Below are 25,669 nucleotides of genomic sequence, written 5' to 3'. Positions count from 1 at the left end.
GCAAACAGTTCCATCAGCATTCTCATTACAGGGACAACAGCATTGTGATGATTTATTGTGACATTAATGTTGCCGGCACACAAAAAACATCCCTTCTGTCTTCATCAGTATCCACACCAATGACTCAACACAGGTTTTAACATATTCCCAGCATAGGATGTCGCTGTGGCAAATGAATATTTGCAAAAGTGCAGACTGTTATGTCACTGATAATACTTCATCTTCGGAATGAGTGAGTGAGTGAGTTTGGTTTAACGTCACTTTGAACTGTTATGTCACAGTTTTTCTTCTCTGTTGTTAAATGCCACACTCGGCAATATTCCCGTTAAATAATAATAGTCTGGAACAGACAATCCAATGATTGACATAATGAGCACACAATTGAGATACAATGACATGCAATCCACAAAGTCACCAAGTTTGACCACCGAATCCATTTAGTTGTCAGAGTTGAGCCATACTACTGACTAAACATATACCAAATTTCATCTCAGTTTGAAAACAAGAAAACAGTGTAATCACTATCCTCGTCATGGGGTGCATTCGAAATTTTGTATGTTCTTATAGTAGTGAATAAAAACTATAAAGAGACCTATAAAGCCTTAAGAAGAGATAGGCACTAGGATCAATTATGTCATCAGAATAAATGATTAGATGTGAAATTAATACACACTAAAGGCCCCTTCTATGGAAAAAATAATTTAAGACACCAATTCTTGAACTCAGTCTTGATAAGTATTGCTTATATAAGCTAACTTCAGTAGTTTCTGTGAAAACACTGTGCACTTTGTAAATTGGATCACAGGCCACAACTGTGTGTGCTCAAAATCTTAAAGTATGTCGCAAGGAAAGTAACTCAGGAAAAAAATAATTTACAGGACTAATTTTTGGACAGTCTTGAAAGTATCTCATCGATAAGCATGCAAAATGTCATTCATGTAACGTCAGTCGTTTCTGTGAAAAGTTGTCCCCATTGCAGACAGAATGAAGAAAGCTGAAAAGCATGGAGCATGGTCCATAACTCTGAAAAAAATAATTTACGGCACCAATTCCTGAAATCAGTCTTGACAAGAACCTCTTAGATAAGCTTGCACAATTTCATTCATGTAACGTCAGTACTTTTTGAGAAAAGTTGTCCTTATTGCAGTCACAATGCACTAAATTAAAAGCATGGAGCAACTCTTCAAAACCTTAATTTACCGGACCAATTTTCGAACTCATTTGAGATCATGCCCAGTAACATCAGTCTGTAAACTTTCATTTCTCTTGACTTAAAAGGTTTTTGAGAAAATTTGAGAAGCAGAAGGAAAGAGGGCAGGACGGACTGCAAGACAGACGGAAGGATAAAATCTGTTCCTATATCCCTCGCCCCACTTTGTTGAAAAGCACAGAGCAAGGGCCATAACTAATTCAAGATCATGACCAGAAAACTTGTCCCCTTTGAGAAGCGAACAGGCGGACGGGCAGATGGACGGACGGATGGACTGACAGACGAATTCAACTTCGTGGCGGATAAAAATGTAATTCCATAAGCAGCTTAATTTTTCGGGATGGTCAAATCAAGATCAAAATTTTAAAAATCCCCACAAATAGAACATATCTACTGAGCCCAACTATTAAGGGTACGCAACAAATTTCATTACATTGTAAACAAAAAGGCTAAGAAATCGCCATGAATAGATTTTCCAATTTGACTGCTGTAGCGGCCATAGTATCAAAGAGATTTGAACCCCTTTGACAAATTGGGGTATAATTATTTGTGGGAACAAGTGTGTGAAGTTTCAATTTCATTGCTTCAGTGGTTTCTGAAGAGAAGGTGCTTACATCACATAACACACGACTGATGACAGACCCCAGATAAGCAGGCCATGACATACCGTATTCGACGTAATAAGCGCCCAGGGCGCTCTCAAAATTAGAAATAGGGGTCTCTTATTAAAATAATATTTTGGTGAAAAAAAACCAGAGTTGAAAGATCGTAAATTTCGTGGTTTATGCTGACAGCCTGAAATGTTTATATACGACAGATATATTTTTCCAGGATTTAATTGCCCATAATTAAGGATGCATATAACACACGAGTGCGTATTATACACGAATAAATAAGTCTTATATTGTTCAATCGTAAGGGGTGCTAATTTAGAATGTTCACTACCCAATATAATTAGCAAATATCGCCGCAGGCGCTTATTAGCGCGGGGCGCTTATTACGTCGAATACGGTACTCTCATTGATGCAGACGAGTTAAAAAAGCATCTCCACTCCCGAAAATATAACAGTCTGTCTCAAACTTGACCTCCAGCACATAAAAGTTACCTATCTCTGCCCTATTAGTCAGGCTATCACTGAGCTGACATAAAAAAAAATTGCCGATTGTGAAAATCATCAAAGGATGTAGAATGCTGCAACATCTCATATGTCAGAACTTCAAGAAAGTAGTTTCACTTTTAAATCACAGAAAAGGCCATTTATGATATTGAACAAATAATCCACAAATGCCAGACAATACATATGTGTCAATGATCGATGCAAGTGCGACATTGCAACATTATTGCATAAAAAAACTCATTAAACCTGACATTAACACCAATAATGTCAGAGTATCACACAGCAATGATTGACTCATCATCGATTATCCAGGGATCATCAGAAATGTTATTCCATACAAATACACACTTGTCACATGAATTAGAATCATTCTTTGGTACTCTGGAAGTAAAGAATATCCCTTTCAAAAGTGGAGTGGTATATTTGATAAACCCATCCTTGGCCCATGTACATCCAAAATTGATTTCAGTAGTGACTTTACCGTCTTCAGCTCTCCCACCACAAACTTGGCACAGAGCATCTCTTGTTCAAGAGGTTAAATAGCAAAACAATCAAACTTACCATAAATCGCCGCCTACAAGGCAACCCCCCTGTAAAAGTCTTAACAATCGATACTAATTTATATACCCTGTTTATAATGCAAATCTGTTTGAAGCACATAACTAGCGCATTCACAATCCCAACACCTGCGAAAAAGAATTACATCGTGTCCCTTCAGCAAGTTCAGGTAAATGAACACATCCCCAATGCAGTCACAACGCAGTAAGTAAAACAAGAACACAAAACTTTTTTTTTCAATCTGATTAAAATCAGATCTTAGTTCTCGCTATTGCCAAACAAAGATCTGAGGACATCCCATCCGTCAGACCGATCTTGCGCGAATTTTGACCGACCAATGGAAGGAGGGACAAGAAGTCGACATAAGCCAATCAGAAGGCAGCTTTCCTGTGCTTTACGGCACTAAATTCAAATTGGCAACTACGCTTCGAAACATATTTTGACAAATTCTCGATTAAAAATTTGAAACCTGAATAAAAGAACATTCTGGAATGGCAAATATATGGTCTAGATTGTATGTACTCAGTCACTAAACCCGTAACTATCGTTCAGAATACCCCATGTTTAAGTTTTCGAGGTTGCATGATTAGAAATCACATTCCGACTGTCACTTTCTGATCTGGTAAGCGACGCTCTGATTGGTCGGTTGAAAGGTCATTCTGATGTGACCCCTAATGGGATGTCCTTAGATCTTTCTTTAGCGGTAGCGAACACTAAAATCTCATTTTTTTTATTGTTGTTTTTTTTAGAAATACCTAAACATCAAAAGGCACCAGTTCAGCATGTGATTGATACACATGCAAAGTTTCATATCAAAATATTAAAAGGTTTCTGAGTTATGCTCCAGAAACGAAATGTGATGGACTGACGGATGGAGGGAAGGACAGCACCCTTTTCTTTTATCCCCCTCAGCGATGTGAGTGACTATTAATATCTATTAGTCCAGACATAAAGCACCTGAATATAAAGAGAATCTCACCCGAATCTCTTTTGAGAAAAGTTTGAAACACCAAGGCTTGCTAACGAGTTTTACCTTTCTCATGAGTGTTATACACGTGATATCAAAAGACATGAGGGTGATAGTTCAATTATTATCCAAAATCATCCTGAATACTTTTGCAGTTTGTAAACAGTAATACTGTGAATCGTGAAATTAACGCGAGCGCGAATTAAATGCGAAAATTGCGAGTGGTCTATTTGGTGTGTGACTGGATTAATGTAAGGTTGGATTAAGGTGAGGATTCTGTATAAACCTGACATAAATCCACTGATGCTTGAGAGGAGTGCCTGTCACATTCATATTGAGACTCATTTATTTCGCGATTTACAGTATCTACTGTTTGGAGTGTAAAACAATACAGCTAACCCGAGCTTCAGTGGCAATGAGATTACTGATGTCATTTGATCGTGAGATCATGGTAACTGGTGACATCACAAAAGGTCTGCAAAGAATTGTGATACTATTTCCCCGCAGATTTAGCTGCCTATGCTCTTCCCATTATGAGATCTAGCTGCCTATGCTCATCCCGTTCTGAGATCTAGCTGCCTATGCTCATCTCATTCTGAGATCTAGCAGCCTATGCTCATCACATTCTGATCTCCAGTAGCCTATGCTCATCCCATTCTGAGCTCTAGCAGCCTATGCTCATCCCAATCTGAGATCTAGCAGCCGATGATCATACCATTCTGAGATCAAGCTGCCTATGCTCATCCCCTTTTCAGTTCTAGTAGCCTATGCTCATCCCATTCTCAGCTCTAGCAGCCTATGCTCTTCCCATTCTGATCTCTAGCTGCCTATGCTCATCCCCTTTTCAGTTCTAGTAGCCTATGCTCATCCCATTCTCAGCTCTAGCAGCCTATGCTCATCCCATTCTCAGCTCTAGCAGCCTATGCTCATCCCATTCTGATCTCTAGCGGCCTATGCTCATCCCATTCTGATCTCTAGCGGCCTATGCTCATCCCATTCTGATCTCTAGCGGCCTATGCTCATCCCATTCTGATCTCTAGCGGCCTATGCTCATCCCATTCTCAGTTCTAGCAGCCTATGCTCATCCCCTTTTCAGCTCTGAAATTAACATACTTGAGCATTCCTCACAACTCAAGGATTCCTTTACAGAACTGCATTAACTTAAACATTCACATAACTTATTTCCAGGAAATGACTTCGAAATCAATATCATTTAAAACTATCTTTAAAAAATTCAATTCCAAATTTATCTATTAATTATTCCCTTCAGTTACATTATTTGGGACCGGTTTTTACAATTATCTACAATGATACATATTTATACTTAATCTCAACCCACCTGCCCCCATCCACAAATTTGGAATTCCAGAAGTGGACATGAAACCTCCAAATGATGATGATATTTCCAGGACCGTATATTTGTCTAGGACAAACACTGGAGGAGGAGGATTCCAACAGTCATAAAACCAGGACTGAATGGTTGACTGCTTGTCTGGTCTAGACTTGAATATTTTCAGGCCACTGTTATTTGCTGGAATATGCTGAGTGCAGCGTCAAACAAAGAACACGCTTACAAAGCCAGGGCCCCGTTCCACAAAGCGATCTTAGCGCTAAGGTGATCGTAACTCCCACACCTTAACATAGACTTATGACAGTTGTAGTGCTTAGGTTGTTTTGTACAACGGCACCCAGAACTCCGCAATAAAGTAATCTAATGTAATACAGATTGTTTTCGTAAATGCATTAGTTTATTTTTCTATTAGTTTCTGTTTGTTTGTTTGTTATTTAACACAGCACTCAATATTCCAGATACATGACGGTGGTCTGTAAATAATCAAGTATGTACCAGGCAATCCAGTGATTGATATCATAAGCATTGTTCCATGCAGTTGGGATACAATGACATGCATCAACCAAGTCAGCAAGCCTGTTCACCGTTAGGCGCCTCTTACGACAAGCAGTCAGCTCTTAGGACAAGCATAGTTGCCTATTTCAGCATCCATGGGTTGCTGAAGACCTATTCACCCAGGATATTCACGGGTCTGCTATAATGAACACCTTTCCATGTCATTGGGGTACGATGACATGCCACCAACCAAGACCAGGATCCACTTAGTCACCTTTTCGGGTAGAACAGTAATAGGTTGTTGGGGATATATTCTAACCTGGAATGCCAAGAAGGTATAGGTTGAGTGGTTGTGTGTGTGTGTTCGTGTGTGTGTGTTCGTGTTCGTGTGAGTGAGTGAGTGAGTGAGTGAGTGAGTGAGTGAGTGAGTGAGTGAGTGAGTGAGTGAGTGAGTGAGTGAGTGAGTGAGTGAGTGAGTGAGTGAGTGAGTGAGTGAGTGAGTGAGTGAGTGAGTGAGTGAGTGAGTGAGGTCTTACCAGATCTTGGCTTCATGTGAAACGACTTAACCTCAGGTGTGCCCCACCATCCCTGTCTCAAGTCAAAGCCCCATCTTCCAGTTGATCGTAGCTCTGAAATTAGTTTCACCACATCAGTAAGATGTTCTTATAACAATTAACTCCACATTAAGACTCACACAACCACCATACGAGAAAACAGATGGTTCAATATATAGGTTTGAATTAAAATGGAAATGTCACCTGTCAAACAATAGAACAGTCTTGACTGGCACCATCTCCTATCAACACCAGCTGGATCTAATCAAGATCTCCTATAATGAATGCTACCACCTGACATGAAACACTGTCTGTTTTTGAAACAAAAACGTTACAAAGGCAGACTTTGAATGTCATCAGTCAAGAAATCATGCAACATTGTTCCATTCTCTGGTTGATGTGTAAGAAGCTGCTCTTCTTTAAACAGCTCTTCAAAGTTAGCTCAGGCTTAAGAGAACGTTTGATAATAGATGGAAATTGGACTGGATACTGGAGGACAAACCTAGTATTGTTTGATGTAATTCAGTTATCATTGCGAAGTATCTGGTCAGTAATGACAGATGGTGGAGGTTGTAGCTCTGCTGAACTATTGGCTGTGTTGGACTATTACCCTTTATACAGAAGTCTTAGAACGGTTGTTTGGGGCCACACATTCTGAACATCAGAAGGGGAAGCCATCCACAACACAACCACATCAACTCAACAGATATAAGAGACATCAGGTGGGTTCACTTTTCACAAGCCATTGAAATGTCCATCCTAACAGCCAGATTACTATCCCAAAGGCTACTTCATCAGGAAGATACTCCACCAAGAAGACACTCCACCAGTAAGTGCAAGTCATGGGACATCGTGGGAAATCTTTTTTGACAGTTATTCGACACCCCAAAAGCTGCTGAGGGACAAAACGTCAGAGACATATCTTTGGAGGTACCGTACCAGCTCAACAACTGCAGAGGGACATCGAACATACTAGTGCATCCTACACCAGTAGACCACCAGTGCCCACTGAGCCATCTTAGACCACCAGTGACCACTGATACATCTTAGAACACCAGTGACCACTGATACATCTTAGATCACCTGTGCCCACTGATGCATCTTAGACCACCTGTGCCCACTGATACATCTTAGACCACCTGTGCCCACTGATACATCTTAGACCACCTGTGCCCACTGATGCATCTTAGATCACCTGTGCCCACTGATGCATCTTAGATCACCTGTGCCCACTGATACATCTTAGACCACCTGTGACCACTGATGCATCTTAGATCATCTGTGACCACTGATGCATCTTAGATCACCAGTGACCACTGATACATCTTAGACCACCAGTGACCACTGAGGCATCTTAGACCACCTGTGCCCACGGTGCCATCTTAGACCACCAGTGACCACTGATACATCTTAGAACACCAGTGACCACTGATGCATCTTAGAACACCAGTGACCACTGATGCATCTTAGACCACCAGTGACCACTGATACATCTTAGATCACCTGTGCCCACTGATACATCTTAGACCACCTGTGACCACTGATGCATCTTAGACCACCAGTGACCACTGATACATCTTAGACCACCAGTGACCACTGATACATCTAAGACCACCAGTGACCACTGAGCCTTCTTAGACCACCTGTGACCACTGATACATCTTAGACCACCTGTGACTACTGTGCCATCTTAGACCACCTGTGACCACTGATACATCTTAGACCACCAGTGACCACTGATACATCTTAGACCACCTGTGCCCACTGAGCCTTCTTAGACCACCAGTGACCACTGATACATCTTAGACCACCAGTGACCACTGATACATCTTAGACCACCGGTGACCACTGATACATCTTAGACCACCGGTGACCACTGAGGCATCTTAGACCACCTGTGCCCACGGTGCCATCTTAGACCACCAGTGACCACTGATACATCTTAGAACACCAGTGACCATTGATGCATCTTAGAACACCAGTGACCACTGATGCATCTTAGAACACCAGTGACCACTGATACATCTTAGACCACCAGTGACCACTGATACATCTTAGATCACCTGTGACCACTGATGCATCTTAGACCACCTGTGCCCACTGATACATCTTAGACCACCGGTGACCACTGATACATCTTAGACCACCACTGACCACTGATGCATCTTAGATCACCTGTGACCACTGATGCATCTTAGATCACCTGTGACCACTGATGCATCTTAGATCACCTGTGACCACTGATGCATCTTAGACCACCTGTGCCCACTGATACATCTTAGATCACCTGTGCCCACTGATACATCTTAGATCACCTGTGCCCACTGATACATCTTAGACCACCTGTGCCCACTGATACATCTTAGACCACCACTGATGCATCTAAGACCACCTGTGACCACTGAGCCTTCTTTGACCACCAGTGACGACTGATACATCTTAGATCACCTGTGACGACTGATACATCTTAGACCACCAGTGACCACTGATGCATCTTAGACCACCAGTGACCACTGATACATCTTAGACCACCTGTGCCCACTGATACATCTTAGAGCACCTGTGCCCACTGATACATCTTAGACCACCTGTGCCCACTGATACATCTTAGACCACCTGTGCCCACTGATGCATCTTAGACCACCTGTGACCACTGATACATCTTAGACCACCTGTGCCCACTGATACATCTTAGATCACCAGTGACCACTGATACATCTTAGACCACCTGTGCCCACTGATACATCTTAGACCACCTGTGCCCACTGATACATCTTAGACCACCTGTGACCACTGGTGCATCTTAGACAACCACACAACCTGTATCTATTGGTGCTTCAGCTGAGGGAGCCATGACAAAAGCAGTTGTCTATAAATATTCAAATGGTCATAAAAATAAAGACACCCACATTGTTAAGTCATTGCAAAGTGTTTATGTATATAGGGCCCACGGCCATTTGAAAATCAACCATGTGGTAGCTGATATTTCTATCAATATTCCAACAAATATGCAAATACATTGATACGGACACACAAAAGCAGTTAAAAACTGTGATCCAATTTGCTCCATACTGAAAGGAATTACAGCAATTTGACATATGAATAGCAAAATCCAAATTGATATTAATAGAAAAATACAAATACAAAGTTGTTTCCAGTTTGATTCCAATCAAAATAATTAAAAACATTTAAAATTCAGTAAATATTACTTCAGTTGACCTTGTCAATATTCAATAATATTCCAACTCCATGATCCCTGTTTGCTTCAACTAAGAATTTTTCACACAAAAAATATAAAAATTCAGAAATTCTAATTTTTACATTTTGAATAAACTTGAAATCCCTTATGGTCCCAAACACTAACACAGATTCAGCTCCTCCATCAAACTGTTCCAGAAAAAAAGTCATATGGTTCAAGATTTAAAAGCTTTTTTTCAAAACTCTATTTCTCCCATAATATATGAATGTAAAATTCCAGTGCTTCCTTCCATAATTCAGCTCTCATGTAAATTCTTACAAATCTTCACTCCAGTACGAGACCTGTAACATATTCTGTTAGGTTCGCAAGACAAATGGAGTGAGGTAATGCCATCCAGCAACAAATCAACTGTAGCATCACACCACCATTTCTGCTGACACACACTTTACAGGAACTCCTAGAGTGGGGCCGCCATGTGTGGCGAGAGCATGTTGCACCTTCTTGCATACAGCCATTGATTTCTGTAGAAGGGTGATAAACTAAATGTATCAGTTCTCCAACATGACTCAGTGTCCACAAGCTCCAACTCAAATAGTTTAGACCATGGAGGATGAGCACTGTAGCTCACCTGAATTTTGGTTCAGGATTATTTCATTTTTATAGAGTATATTATATCATATTATATTATATTATATAATATTATATTATCCTATAATGTGTGTGTGTGTGTGTGTTTGTGTGCGTGCCCGCGGTTCCAAGACGACCAGTCCTTGTTTTATCCCCAGAGCTCCAGATAAGCTGCGTATCTGCGTAAAATACGCATCAGAAATGCAGAAATACACAGTAAAATAAAATCCAAGCGTATCAAATACGCAACGAACATTACAGATACGCTACAAAAATAAAACTTGTGCGTTTCATCAAATTATTGTGAAGTAACCCTGCATATTCGATTAGCAAATCAGCAACTTATTTTGAAATTATAAACGGACATTTCGTCAACCTTGCCAAACTCCATGATGACAGTTACATCATGATCATTTGCCATCACACTTTCTTGTGGAAGTATCCTGGTAGTTTTGAGTCCTATAAAGCTCTCGAACCCACACGACACCAGTTTGCAGGGACTAGATGAATAGTGTTTTTAAATATTTACCTTAAATACCCACATGTGTAAAAACTAGTGGGTAACAGAAATTTGATGAGAAATTACTGATACCCAATGATCTTAAAATGCATGCGTAAAATACCCACAGCACCAAAAGCTTATCTGGAGCTCTGATCCCATTAAAGCTGAGCGCCAAACAGGATAACAAGTGGTGGGACCATGTTTGTGAACATGTACCATCTTCAAGAAGAAGTCGTCTATAATTCTGATAGCACACAGCAGAGTTTAAATGTAAAGGGGTCCTTAAGTATGTTTCTGCCATGGAATACAAATCTTCAAACACCCTGATTCTTCAATGTCTAATATCAGTTAGGACAAGGAACCCCTGACTTTCACTCTTAAATTTGAACGTTATTTTACAAAAATTCCAAATATTTCTCATTCACCCTTATGACCTGTGCCTAGTAAATATTGCAATCCATGATTTATGAAACAAATGAGCAGTGGGTGACTTGGGTTTAACAACGTTTTGAAAATGATTCCAGTTATATCACGGCATGTCAGCTTAATGTTGGAGAAAGCCCCAAGTGATTGTCTCTCATTGGTGGCCTAGTTTTCAGAGAATTTCTGAACTGAGTTGACTCAATCTGACATGGCAGAATCTTATGAATCCAAGTGAGTGAGTGAGTATGGTTTTTACGCCGCTTTTAGCAATATTACAGCAATATCACGGCGGGGGACACCGGAAATGGGCTTCACACATTGTACCCATGTCGGAATCGAACCCGGGTCGTCGGCGTGACGAGCGAACGCTTTAACCACTAGGCTACCCGACCACCCCTCATGAATCCAAGATTCACACAGATTAGGATCCTTGGTTTGCCTGCACCATGCGTTTTGTTTGTTTGTTTGTTTGTTTTTTAAAGCCTGCACTCACTCAAACTGGTAGGGATACAGAAGCCTCATAAACTAGGCTCCGTCTCAGAGATATGTCATATCAATTCACAACAGCTATCTCTTTCATGGCATGGTTTTCTCCACTGTGTAGAAGTTAAAAACATTTCAATAGGAAATGGTTGGATACATGTCCGGAAGATGAATGGGAGAACGATCATCTCATCTCTGTTTATGAGGGACTTCTAGTCTACACGCTGTATTCATCATGAAGAAACTATATTTCTAGTGTGATGCACTCAATAATCTGTCAATTCATATGCATCTGTTCAGGGTTACTTCTCGCATATTTCCAAGCACGGTCTTGTTTTGTTTCTTGTGGTGTTTAGATCGGGATAAGTGTTCAAATATATTGTCCAGAATTTTATGGGCAGAATATACTTCTGCCTGGGTTTTGCAATTAGTGGTCATCTATGTTAAACCAGGTGGTTTACTACCGTATTTTCTTGAGTATAGAGCACTTTTTTCCCAAAAAGAAGGGGTGCCCATTTTCATGCTATAATGACTTTTGATGTCCCCCCAACATGTAGTTTTTGCGATCACCTAAGCGGGAGCCTCGACTGTGGGGAGCCTCGACTGTGACTGGTCAAATTGTTCCATGTAAAAAAAAATAACCGGCAATAGCAATCAGTTGCACTGAAGTGTTACGCTTAGGGTTATTATCATTTTACAAATATTTAGTAAAAGCTGCAACTAAAATAACATGATGTTGGAATATATCATTCCTGATAAAAAAAATAGTTTAAGATACAATTTTTCCCGATCCTTGCATCAAAATCCTTTAAAATTATATCATTGGGCAAGTTTTAACCGAATCACTGGTAGATTCCAAGAATTCAAGCCAGTGTCTTCATATCTGATACAGGTAGTGAGTATCATTCTATGATGCTTTTAGCAATATTAAGAATAACATAATGAACAAAATAAAAGTGTTAAAACCCCATAAAAATAAATCGTTAAATCTAACGCTATGGTGTAATCTGATATTCTGACTTTCCTTGCAGGTGGCAGTTTCAACCATTGCACAGTCATTGTCAGTCAATGATCTAAATATCTGTCAAAGTCCAGGAAAACATAAAAATCAACATTCGAATAGCTCATTAAGTTGTCTCCCTTTGATGCTGACAGAATCGAAGGCCAAGGTCGAATGACGTCACACAACTTAATCCATTGTTGACATGTTTTTAGGCGAGTGTCGCACTGACCTCCGTCAAGTCCTTCATGTGCATAATAGCTGCTTGCCCACCATAGGTTGTTGTTTGTTTTTATTAGTTTGTTTTAGGGGTATCTTCATGCTGAAAGCAACCTCTATCAATTTCAGCTAGGCCAGAATTGTCTCACTTCTTGCTTTAAGGATTTTTTCATAGGTTTTGGTATGTGTAACAGGTATGACTTCACTAGAAGTTCATAGTTTATAATAGGAGTAAGGAATAGTTGTTAGACAGTATTATCTAAGGGGAGATCACCCCCATCAAACTTCCTGTATTGACCATGTGCTCACAGGACCTAGTAAAACTGGATTCACACACACAGAATTGATTTTTTGAATGTTACAGCATGTCTGTAGGGATAACAAATTGTGATTCTGTCTGATATCCCATCCTCCACCCTCAACATGAATGACATGATATTCTGTATCTGCTGCAGCAGCCACTATTTTTCCAGTGCACGAAATGGAGTTACTTCCCATTCCAAAAATCGCATGTAGCCTTCTAAACTAGTGGGAGCACTTCGTACCAGTGACTTCTTGAGTATTTGTAAGCCCTTGGTTTGATCAACTGCCCTCCTTCGTGGGGCAGTTAATGGCAGACCTCAGGCTTCTGCAAATGATAATGCCCTGAAAAATAGCATTACCCTTATAATATCACCCTCTGAGACCTCTGCCTACTCATGTTTTGAAACTGTTTTGAATAATACATTTCCACTTAATGACCCATATTTTTTCATCACGTAACAGGAAGTAAGCAGTAAAACCTAAAATGCCATGAAATGTGTTTTGACAGGCTTTGGTGAAAAACATTATTTCAGCAAATGGCCAATCAATACATTCTGGATTATCAGCTAGAGTGTCATGATGCATTGTTTTCACACAACTGTTGTCAACATATACCGGTAGAAGATTTATTGGAGCAATACCAACCCAACAAAAACACATTTTCAGTAACATAATCTGTTGACTTGGCAGGAAATGGTTTAATGTCTGCTCAATATAATGCGACAATGGCTAATACCTCCGGCACTGTCATGGTGCTATGTCAATGCACTCAACTCGTACACAAACTGGGACAGTTTTCTCTCATATACAGCAGAAAAAATGCAAAATATAGGGGAATTGTTCAATTGTTTTTACCAGCATAGAACCTTCAATCCTCTTGGTATGTAAATTGATGAAATATGGGTAGCCACCTGAAAACCCAAGATGGCTGCCAATAATGTTATTTTTTTATGACACAAATTCAAAGACTTTTCTTATTTCATTATCTTCATGCTGTTGTAAAAGAACTCTAGTACCAAGCCATCTACGGTTCAAATGACGACCGGTAAAGTTCTTCGAAAGACAGCAGTTATTACCGATTCATACAATTTACTGTCATTAGCAATGAGCATTTGTGCAACCAATGGATCATATCACACTATATTCAGTTTAAAGGTACAAATCTCCTCTTGAAGATTCTGAATTTGGTCACAGAAGATTTTCTGAAATGATGAACAAGTATTTTGAAAATGACACTCATCACTTGAAAAACGACGATCAAACACTCTCGAAATAAAAAGTGTGCATGTCATCGTACTTTCTGTGTACTTCATCATTTCCTACATGACACAGACAACTCGTCTGTGTCAAACATGATGTATTGCTCAGCTATTTCATCTTTTGGTGTGCATTTCAAAACGACATTTAGTAGGGCTGGGATGAGTCCAAATTTACTATCCGGACACCCACGTCCCTATTACCCAACTCTACCTAGGTACCCGCTGTAGGTTTCAAGAGATGGGCACAAAATGACTGAATGGAAAAAGTTTGACTAGCCCTGGCAAAATGTATTTAGATTCACAGATAAAACGATCTGGTTATGCATACACTGAAACATTATCTTTATTCAAACATATGAAAGTCAGAAGGAATGATTGGTTCATAGTCAGAAAGAAATGTGAACATCAGTGACTTGTAGTGTAACCATGGACTTCTAGATATTGTTTTCCATTGAACAATATATCAAGTGACTAACCACAGCTCTGGGTAGTCCTGTGGGTACCAGGTCCTTCTGAGTACCCACCCGTCCTGAGTACATGAGTTACCTGTCCCAGCACTAGTTTTTAGTTAGACGCATCTTACTTCTTTATATACTACTAGTCCAAATTGTTTCAATAGAAATCAAGAATTAAAAATAAAAATTATAAAAATTACAAAATAGCAAAAGGCACCACTTCAGCATGTGACTGATACATCTTTTAAGTTTCGATCAAATATATTGAATGGTTTTTGAGTTCTGCCCTGGAAAAGGAAATGATTACAGACAGACATACGGACAGACGGACAGACTGGCTGATCGCTATACCCCCGCATTATATGCTGGGTGGACAACAAAAGTAAACATTCTTTCTCGTTAGCATGTTTGCTATCTGTATTTGAAATTCTTAAAATTGCCTCACAGCAAAATCAATACATTGACAGGTGGCACAGTAGGCACGGACATCTGTGGCACTACTATTCCCTGTACAGAGTTGTATCCCTTAGGCATGCCTGGATCCTATGATCCTGGATTTGAATCCCAGTTTCACTCTGATTTTGATCCTCGGTTGGCAGCATACTCTTCCTTGTGCGCTTCCATAAGGAGATAATGTCGAAGATCTGCATCACTTCGCGCTTTCCTTCCACATTAACCTCACACACTGTGATGAAATTGAACATTATCTTCAATCCTGTGTTAAGTGAAACTCACACTGATTCACCCATAGTTTGATAAAAGGTTTCAAGAGAATAGTGTTATTTATCCCCAGCAAGATACAGAGACCAACATTTCTCCATTTAACATGAGGATTATTTTCAAAAAATCTCTTCTGAAGTGTCAAACTTGACCTATGAAGGAAATAGGACGTATTCGAGATACCAATCTGCTTCCAAGGTAAACAACTTGGGACCAAGGAGTTTGCCCTGTTTAAGAGTTCCACCTTGACTGTGATATACGTAATCGTATCACCCACCAGCCATACAACCTAAGTGCTTGCCAACATCATTATTCCATCCCTTGGCAGACTCAACATACACAGTTATTCCCCAGTAGTAATCTGCACTACTTCATGCAGAACAGAAAAAATACACACACTATCATAATTTGCTGGATCACTCCTCTTAGCTTTCTCGTAAAATCAGCCAAAGGGTATATGGGTTAAGCTACTTCCCTCGGGCTCTGGATGAGATTGCAAATCAAATGCTGAGAGCAAACTGATTTAATGTTAATGTGTGAACCAGAAAATATGCTTTCATATTAAAAATGTTAAACATTTCTTGTCCATAACATTTTCGACAACATAATGATTCAATAGTATTTCATTACAAATCATTCATGTTTTTGTGTATTTCGTAAAAATCTTAGATTTTATATTTGAGAGTGAATACTGCAAATCATGAAACTTATGCATCACCAAATTAATTCAAATATCGACCCGTCCCAAAAATTATTCTTGAATATCAGATTACGGCAATTGATGCCTCGAAACGAGCTTAAGTTGTCAGAGAATGGGTATACACATCATGGATGCCATACATTGACATTACGTTTTTCGGAATACATGAAGCACAGGAAGTCCCTTCGATGACTGGACAAATTTTTCCAGAAGTAAAAAATACCCAGCAATAGCAATCAGCTGTACCAAAATGCTACGCTTACGGTTCTAATAATCTTAAATATCAATAGTAAATGCTGCAACAAAAATAACACAATATTGGAATATATTATTCCTCATGAAATTATTATTTCAAATACAAATTCTTTCGACCATTGCATCAAAATTCTTTTAAGCACATTTTTGTGTAGTTTTTAACTGAATCACATGTAGATTGGGAGTAAATGTTTGTACAGCTGATTGCAATTTATGGCTTAGCTTACGAGAAAATACTCAGGGTAATCTTAATCCCTGCAAAAAAAACAATGCCTTGGAAAGCAGGAAATACAATTTAAATGGTAAATCATCCCGTCCAGTGGTGTTTTCATGGACCAAGTTTGCTATACTTGTTCGTTCACCGGAATTCACTGAAGGGACCCCATGTAGTTTTTTACTGCGCATAAGACTCGATAAATCTTTTTTTACAATATGAATCATAAGCAACTATTATAATTGGCCATCTACCCATTACAACTCCACCTTGGTTAAACTGCCGATCGTCATTAACGCTCATCAATTTTTGTTAAAAAAGAAAATTCTTCTCACCTGAAATATACCTGTAACATGGGACAGATCACCAAGTGCATGCAGGTGAAATACCTTGTGCATCAAGACAAAAAGCACAAATGTAAGACTGCAGTGTACAAAGAACATCCGACAAACCTCACTAATGTGCAACTATGTAGACCTATTAACCTCATCAAAGTAATACCTATATGCTGAAAACATGTCCAATAATCATTTTACTTGGACGAACTCGTCAATTAACAGATTACACAATTGATCGCCATACAGACGCAATGTCTTCGAGCATGTATCTGTATCGAGGCCATCCCTGCTCATGCAGATAGTGGTGCATGTGTGTTCATCCCCACCTCCATACTGTCCCCACCCAAATATGGTCCCCACCCCCGTGTACTGCAGCATGTATCTGTATTGAGGCCAACTCCACTCATGCAGACAGTGGCGCATGTGTTTTTATCCCCACTAGAATACTGTGTACGGGGACATATATCTGCATCAAGGCCATCTCCACTCATGCATCACTCACTCATAGTGGCGCAGGCATGTTGATTAACTGTGATTAAACATAACAAATTTCCACAGTTTTTCGGCGGTTCATATATTTCATATTGTTTTCCCCATCATGCCATTATAGACATCCTGTGCAATTTATGGTCCCTGGTTGAATGACATAATTCTGTCATATTTACAAGTATAACTTGTGAAGACATGAATTCATACCATCACTAAATGTTCATAAATGTCTGGCGATCCTGAAAAGAAAAGATCGGTAGTTTTCAGAGCTCATATTTCATTACATTTAATTCCGGATTGGTTGTTCTCATGAAGGAACAAACTGGCGTTTTGAAACCTGAAATATAATTACATTTTGGCCATGGAAAATGTATGGTGGTACATTTCATTGATAATATGAATGAATAATTATGCATTGCAATACTTTACCGATGGGAGAACATATCGCAATACACATTTCAAAGTTCTTGCATGTTCATGCTCTTAGTTTGCCATAATAAAGAAAAACAAAAACAAAATTGTGTTCCAAGATCTGTGTTTGTAATGTTCGTTTACAACACCAGTACAGAAGGTGAAATAGCACACTGAGATACCATGCCGCAGTTCAACATGACCACCCCATTCAGACATAGTATACTGACTCCAAGCCGACCAGTCCTTGTTTTAGGCCCTTTATGCCAAGAGCCAGACAGGGTAACAACAAGTACCATCTTTTAACATCCTAACGTATGACACGGCCGGGGATCGAACCCCGGACCTTCCACTCTCCAGGCGGATGCTCTACCACTGGACCACAGAGGCGGTCACCAGTACAGAAAACAACACCAGTACATTAGTACGAGACTTGCTAATGTGCACAAGAATGTACCAGTCAATGAGCAATATGAATCAATACAGATAGAATCACGTCAGGTACTGCTGAATTGGACCACCTTATTCCATACCTAAACATGTTTCAGAAACAACAGATGAAAAAGTGTTGTTTTTTTCATACTTGCAAGTATACTAATTCTATTTCATTACAATTTGAAATTTGAGTGAGGGCATGTTGTTTAATACCTCAGTCAGCAACATACCGGCATAATCACAGGAGACTGTAAAATAATCAAGTCTGACCAAGTGGACTTGTGACAGCCTTTGCAAAAACCCACACCATTGGTTTTAGAATCAGAAGGACACACAATCAGAAATGTTAAGCAAACAGCTTGACCACACAATCCCCATTTCGGGGATTCCGTGTGAGAATAGTTCCTCAGCAAACTATGCTGGTCGTAATCCGGTGGGGATCCGTGTGAGAATAGTTCCTCAGCAAACTATGCTGGTCGTAACCCGGTGGGGATCCGCGTGAGAATAGTTCCTCACCAAACTATGCTGGTCATAACACGGTGGGGATCCGCGTGAGAATAGTTTCTCAGCAAACTATGCTGGTCGTAATCCGATGGGGATCCGCGTGAGAATAGTTTCTCAGCAAACTATGCTGGTCGTAATCCGATGGGGATCCGCGTGAGAATAGTTCCTCTGCAAACTATGCTGGTCATAACACGGTGGGGATCCGCGTGAGGATAGTTTCTCAGCAAACTATGCTGGTCGTAATCCGATGGGGATCCGCGTGAGAATAGTTTCTCAGCAAACTATGCCGGTCGTAATCCGATGGGGATCCGCGTGAGAATAGTTCCTCTGCAAACTATGCTGGTCATAACACGGTGGGGATCCGCGTGAGAATAGTTTCTCAGCAAACTATGCTGGTCGTAATCCGATGGGGATCCGCGTGAGAATAGTTTCTCAGCAAACTATGCCGGTCGTAATCCGATGGGGATCCGCGTGAGAATAGTTCCTCTGCAAACTATGCTGGTCATAACACGGTGGGGATCCGCGTGAGAATAGTTTCTCAGCAAACTATGCTGGTCGTAACCCCGTGGGGATCCTCGTGAGAATAGTTCCTCTGCAAACTATGCTGGTCATAACACGGTGGGGATCCGCGTGAGGATAGTTCCTCACCAAACTATGCTGGTCGTAATCCGGTGGGGATCCGTGTGAGAATAGTTCCTCAGCAAACTATGCTGGTCGTAACCCGGTGGGGATCCGCGTGAGAATAGTTCCTCACCAAACTATGCTGGTCATAACACGGTGGGGATCCGCGTGAGAATAGTTTCTCAGCAAACTATGCTGGTCGTAATCCGATGGGGATCCGCGTGAGAATAGTTTCTCAGCAAACTATGCTGGTCGTAATCCGATGGGGATCCGCGTGAGAATAGTTCCTCTGCAAACTATGCTGGTCAAAACACGGTGGGGATCCGCGTGAGGATAGTTTCTCAGCAAACTATGCTGGTCGTAATCCGATGGGGATCCGCGTGAGAATAGTTTCTCAGCAAACTATGCCGGTCGTAATCCGATGGGGATCCGCGTGAGAATAGTTCCTCTGCAAACTATGCTGGTCATAACACGGTGGGGATCCGCGTGAGAATAGTTTCTCAGCAAACTATGCTGGTCGTAATCCGATGGGGATCCGCGTGAGAATAGTTTCTCAGCAAACTATGCCGGTCGTAATCCGATGGGGATCCGCGTGAGAATAGTTCCTCTGCAAACTATGCTGGTCATAACACGGTGGGGATCCGCGTGAGAATAGTTTCTCAGCAAACTATGCTGGTCGTAACCCCGTGGGGATCCTCGTGAGAATAGTTCCTCTGCAAACTATGCTGGTCATAACACGGTGGGGATCCGCGTGAGGATAGTTCCTCACCAAACTATGCTGGTCGTAACCCAGTGGGGATCTGCGTGAGAATAGTTTCTCAGCAAACTATGCTGGTCGTAACCCGGTGGGGATCCGCGTGAGAATAGTTTCTCAGCAAACTATGCCGGTCGTAACCCGGTGGGGATCCGCGTGAGAATAGTTTCTCTGCAAACTATGCTGGTCATAACCCGGTGGGGATCCGCGTGAGAATAGTTTCTCAGCAAACTATGCTGGTCGTAGCCCCATGGGGATCCGCGTGAGAATAGTTCCTCAGCAAACTATGCTGGTCATGACCCGGTGGGGATCCGCGTGAGAATAGTTTCTCAGCAAACTATGCTGGTCGTAGCCCCATGGGGATCCGCATGAGAACAGTTCCTCAGCAAACTCTGCTGGTCGTAACCCGGTGGGGATCCTCGTGAGAATAGTTCCTCAGCAAACTATGCTGGTCGTAACCCTATGGGGATCCTCGTGAGAATAGTTCCTCAGCAAACTATGCTGGTCGTAACCCTATGGGGATCCGCAGAGAATAGTTCCTCAGCAAACTATGCTGGTTGTAAGTGGTGACCCAATGAATCGGTTGGTCAGACTCCATGACTTTGTTGATAGCGTGTGGACGTACCCTGACAGCATGGATTGCTGATCACAATATCGCTCACCGTATTGTCTCGTCCAGATTAGATTATTTACTGGCCGTCGACATGTAGATGGCCTATTGCTGTGCGGTGTTCATAAACAAACAATCAAAATCACACCTTAAGACAAGAATGAAGTACTTGTGACACTCTCTGACCAAGAATCCCTACCGGGGCATTACGACCAGAGTTTCACATTAATTGAGAGCACCTAAAGCCAACTTAAACCAATGTTCAAAACACCAAACATTTCCCAGCTCTTTTACCAGTAACGCTAAAATAATTCCTGAAAAACACCAAAAGAAAATAAAGCAATCATATCTGTTCCACACACTTGGAAATAATGATTCTGTTGAGATATTCATGTTGATTCCGCTGAACGACCAGTACAGACATTTAGTATTCTGCAGTAGTGTGCAGGACAAAAGGCCATTCTACAGGCCAGGAAATTACTCCATAAATTAGTCATATATTGGATGGCGATTTTAGGTGCAGTTATCAGTGGCTGAACTGCGATGAACATTGAGCACCTTGTTTTGATCAAACCACACCTTGCCATGCATCGGCTGCCAAATAAGCCAGTGCAATGGTCGGGATTGGTGCATAAAACATAACCTTTTTTTTTTAACATAAGATTCAAGATTAGAGCATTTTTCCAGATATTCAGGCTCTATACAAGATACAGAAGCAGCAGCGTTTTCATGCCGCTGATGACAAGGGATGTAATTTAGTGGATGTCCGTGCAGTTTGATGATGTGGGTGGGCCGGCGGGAGGAAGGAGGGTGTGCTTGTTGTTTAATGCTGCACTCAGCAATATTCCAGCTATATGATTGCAGCACAACAGTTATACACGACACATCAGCTTCATGTGGGAGATAACATCCTACTTTGAGTACGGGTGTGGTGCTGACAAAGAATCATTATCAAGGTCAATCCTCTCAAACAGCAGATCCTGGCATATCTGAGGAATTCAACTCCGGATGTTTGTTTGTTTGTTTGTTGTTTAATGGTGCACTCACCAATATTCCAGTCATATGATGGCAGTCTGTAAATAATCCAGTCTGGACCAGAAAATCAAATGATTGACATCATGAGCATCGATCTACGCAATTGGGATACGATGACATACATCAACCAAGTCAGCATGCCTGACCACCGGATGACAAGCATAGCTGCCTTTTACGGCAAGCATGGGTTGGTGAAGACCTATTCTACCCCGGATCTTTATGGGTCTCATGAAGCAATTTGCAGTGCCTTAGGCCAATTGGCTCAAAGTTCACAGGTCTGAGATGCTTACCACTATTGTGAAACCCTTGAGCATATGTACTGTGCTGACAAACCAAGAATGAAAAAAAAGTATAATCTGAGATGGTAGCCCATGGAATCCGGCATGCCGGAGTGGAGTGGAGTGGAGTGGAGTGGAGTGGAGTGGAGCGAGTGAGAGTGGGGTTTAATGCTGATTTGAACAGTATTCCAGCTATATCACAGCGGGTCGGCTTAATGTGGGAAGAAAGCCCGAAGTGATGTAGGTCTCAGACGTTTACCACTTAGGTGAAACCCACGAGCACAGGTATGGTGCTGACAAACCAAGAAACATAATCAGGTTGATCCAGGGTCCGAACCCATTATGATAGATTTCTGGTGTGCCCAAGGGGCCCAAGTCTGCACCTAAGAGGAATGGGTAATTAGTACCGCCGGAATGCCTAAGGGAAGCAACTATGCACCTCAATATGCAACACCTTCCATTACGGGGCACCCATGCCCTGTTAGGTATATAATGCTGACATTTATTTCACAACGATCACAATTTGGTCAGGGAATGATCCAGTAGCCATGCTACACCTTTTTACGTGTTTGATCACTGTCAAAATCTGCCATTTGAATCGGACACAGAAACAGGATCTGATGCTTAACATTGTAGTTTTGATCAATCTGTCATGTCATGACAACATGAATGGCTCTCAACTTATGGTAATGTTGAGCCCTTGAACTAATTCTACAGTACAGAAAAGTCAGCTAAGCTCACATGAGCCAAATTACCCTAATCAACTAGATTCATTACCTTCTAGTCCAAGATTTATACCCTATATTCATTACCATTTCAAACCATTCCACATTATGATCTTAGGTTATGGGACAGTAAATCAATTATGTACCACATTAAGATTGGAAACAACCTAATGAAAATACAAAGGCACACACCCAAAAATCATCTGCTCAAAACAGAAGACCTCAAAGAAAAACAAATTTGGTCGGGATTTGAATCAGCATATTTGACAATATATGCCCTTTTAATTAACTTTAAGTGTCCATAGTTTGAGCATATACAGTCTTTCATTGACAGTAAGGGACACACGTGGCCCGATGGTTTAAGCATGTGAGTTGTGTCCATTACCTGTTTCAGGATCTGCATGACCAAGCCTTACTTTGTGTGTATTATGAAAAAAATGTTAAATCTGATTACATATGAGAGCAATCCTCTATTATATATGAGACCTAAGTCCATCTTGTTGCCATGGAAACGTTAAAAATATAAATTTCTAAAATTTCTAAATAGCAAAAGGCACCAGTTCAGCATGTACCTGACAGACCTGCAAAGTTTGATGAAAAAATATTGAACGGTATCTGAGTTATGCTCCGCAAACAAAACGTGACGGACGGACGGACGGACGGACGGACGGAGCCCGTTTCTATATCCCCCGCCAACTTTGTTCGGCGGGGGATAATTGTCCAGTTATGCATGTTGAACAGAGTCTGGTTAAACAACATTTTTTGGTTCTCCAGGTTTAAGCAACAACTCAATGAATTTGGTGGTCAGGCCCAGTGTCTCTGATGATGCATGTCATCATATCCCAACCTCATAGGTCAATGTGCTCAAGACGTCAATCACTGGATCGTCTGGTACAGACTCAGCTGGCATATGGCTCAGTGCAGCATAAAACAGACAAACAAAATCAATACAAAGTTTTGTTTGTTTATTTGTTGTTTAAGGCCGCACTCAGCTATATGATGGCAGTCTGTAAATAATGGAGTCTGGACCAGACAATCCAGTGATTGACATCAAGGGCATCGATCCACACAATCCAATTAGTCGCCTCTTATGACAAGCATAGTTGCTTTTTACAGCAAGCATGGGTTGCTAAAGACCTATTCTACCCCGGATCTTCAGGGGTCCAATACAAAATTACAACAGGAAGTGATATATGTGTCGATCAGGGATAGAAACTAACTGTTTTAGTCCACTAGTCTTTATAATGATAGCATATAGTAAAATACTAAAAAATGGCAAATTTCTTCTAGTCCTTATGATACCTTAACTATTGGGCAGTTTGGCAAGGACTATAGGACTACTGCCAATTTCTAACGCTGTCGATGCATCATGTATTGGACCACCAGGGCCCACTTGCACAAAGCGATTTAGCGCTAAGATGATCGTAACTCCCATACTTTAACATAGGCTTAAGGTAGTCTTACTCTTAGCGCTAATATTGCTTTGTGCAAGTGGGCTCAGGTGTAAATGCACAATGCTTTAATACTAGGGCTGCAACGATACAGGAAAGTCACGATACGATACGCATCCTGATATTCTGGTGACGATACGATACGTATCTCGATACGCAATGACAATAAATCAAGACTTAAAGCATGTCATGATTGAACCTTTCATGATTTTGGAACAGTCAAAATTATTTTATAATAACAAGACTACTGAAGTTGTTCAGCTTCAAAGTAACTTTCTCTAAATTTCCTTCAAAACAATTCAAAGTTCAAACACCAGAAAATAATTAATGTACTCCACCAGTGATACAACTTCAAAGAATTTTGATGCAATGGTCGAAGAAATTGTATCTGAAATTATTGTTTTATCAGGAATAATATATTCCAATATCGTGTTACCTTAGTTGCAGCTTTTGCTTTATATATATTTAAAATTTTAAGAACCACTAGTGTAGCATTTTGGTACTGGTGATTGCTGTTGCAGGATTTTTTTACGTATGGAACAATTTGACCAGTCACCCTAGGTACTTCCCGTGCTACATGTTATTTCGATTGCGAAAACGTTATGTGACATATATTAGCCAAATTGCCACAAATATGATTTTTAACGAGTCAAAGTATGGCATTTTTAACATATGTATCCATTCTCTAGCAACTAAAGTTCGTTCCAATGCGTCAAAAGCGGTAATCTGACCGTGGTTTCTGTATCTCTTCACACACGATTTCACATAACTTACGGCAAACAATATTAAATGAAATTTTGAATAAAATTAATAAAATATATTACAAACACTAGTCCAGATATACAATGAACACGTTTTAATAACAAGATGGTATAATAATGGTATTGAATTGCGTACTTCAGCTCGGATTTGTTGCCTGGTATTTTCGGTGTTATGTGCTTGCGGTGATCAGCTGATAATGTTTTATGAGATCGGGAAAAACATCTCGGTGTAAAACCTGAGCTTATTAAAAATGTAAGTACGTTTTGGGGAGCCATGCGTTAGCGCGCGCTTTAACCAAGTTAGCGGTTTATTGAAAGGCACAATAGCGATGAAACGCTGTACTTGAGATTTGCGTTCCAAATCGTGGTGTATCGATAAATGGGCCCACGTTTATCGTATATCGTATCGTGGGTCACGTATCGCGATGCCTCGGAATATCAGTGTATCGTTTCACCCTTATTAAATACATCAATGAATTATGACAAATCATTTTAGGAGAGTGACATAATCAAGGGAAACCTTCAAAACATCTTAAATTTCAACAGTCATATTGACACCTTAACCCATGAAGATTTTGGTTGGGAAGATACCACAGAACCAAATAGTGCTGAAAACTCACTGGTAATTTCACAAACAAAAATCTG

General features: G+C 40.7%; 1 protein-coding gene across 1 annotated transcript in view; it reads right to left on the bottom strand.

Annotated features, from left to right (window-relative positions):
• The window catches only part of LOC124142441 (tyrosine-protein phosphatase Lar-like), a 483,544-nt gene that overhangs the window by 396,353 nt on the left and 61,522 nt on the right, over nucleotides 1-25,669 (bottom strand). Inside the window, exon 2 of the mRNA XM_046510959.2 lies at nucleotides 6,236-6,328. The gene's annotated coding sequence lies outside the window, so the exon portion shown is untranslated. The remainder of the gene's footprint in view (nucleotides 1-6,235; nucleotides 6,329-25,669) is intronic.

Source organism: Haliotis rufescens, unplaced genomic scaffold, assembly GCF_023055435.1.
Source record: "Haliotis rufescens isolate VD_foot unplaced genomic scaffold, xgHalRufe1.0.p SCAF_2, whole genome shotgun sequence".
NCBI lineage: Eukaryota > Metazoa > Mollusca > Gastropoda > Lepetellida > Haliotidae > Haliotis > Haliotis rufescens.
This window is presented reverse-complemented; position numbering and strand designations above follow the sequence as displayed.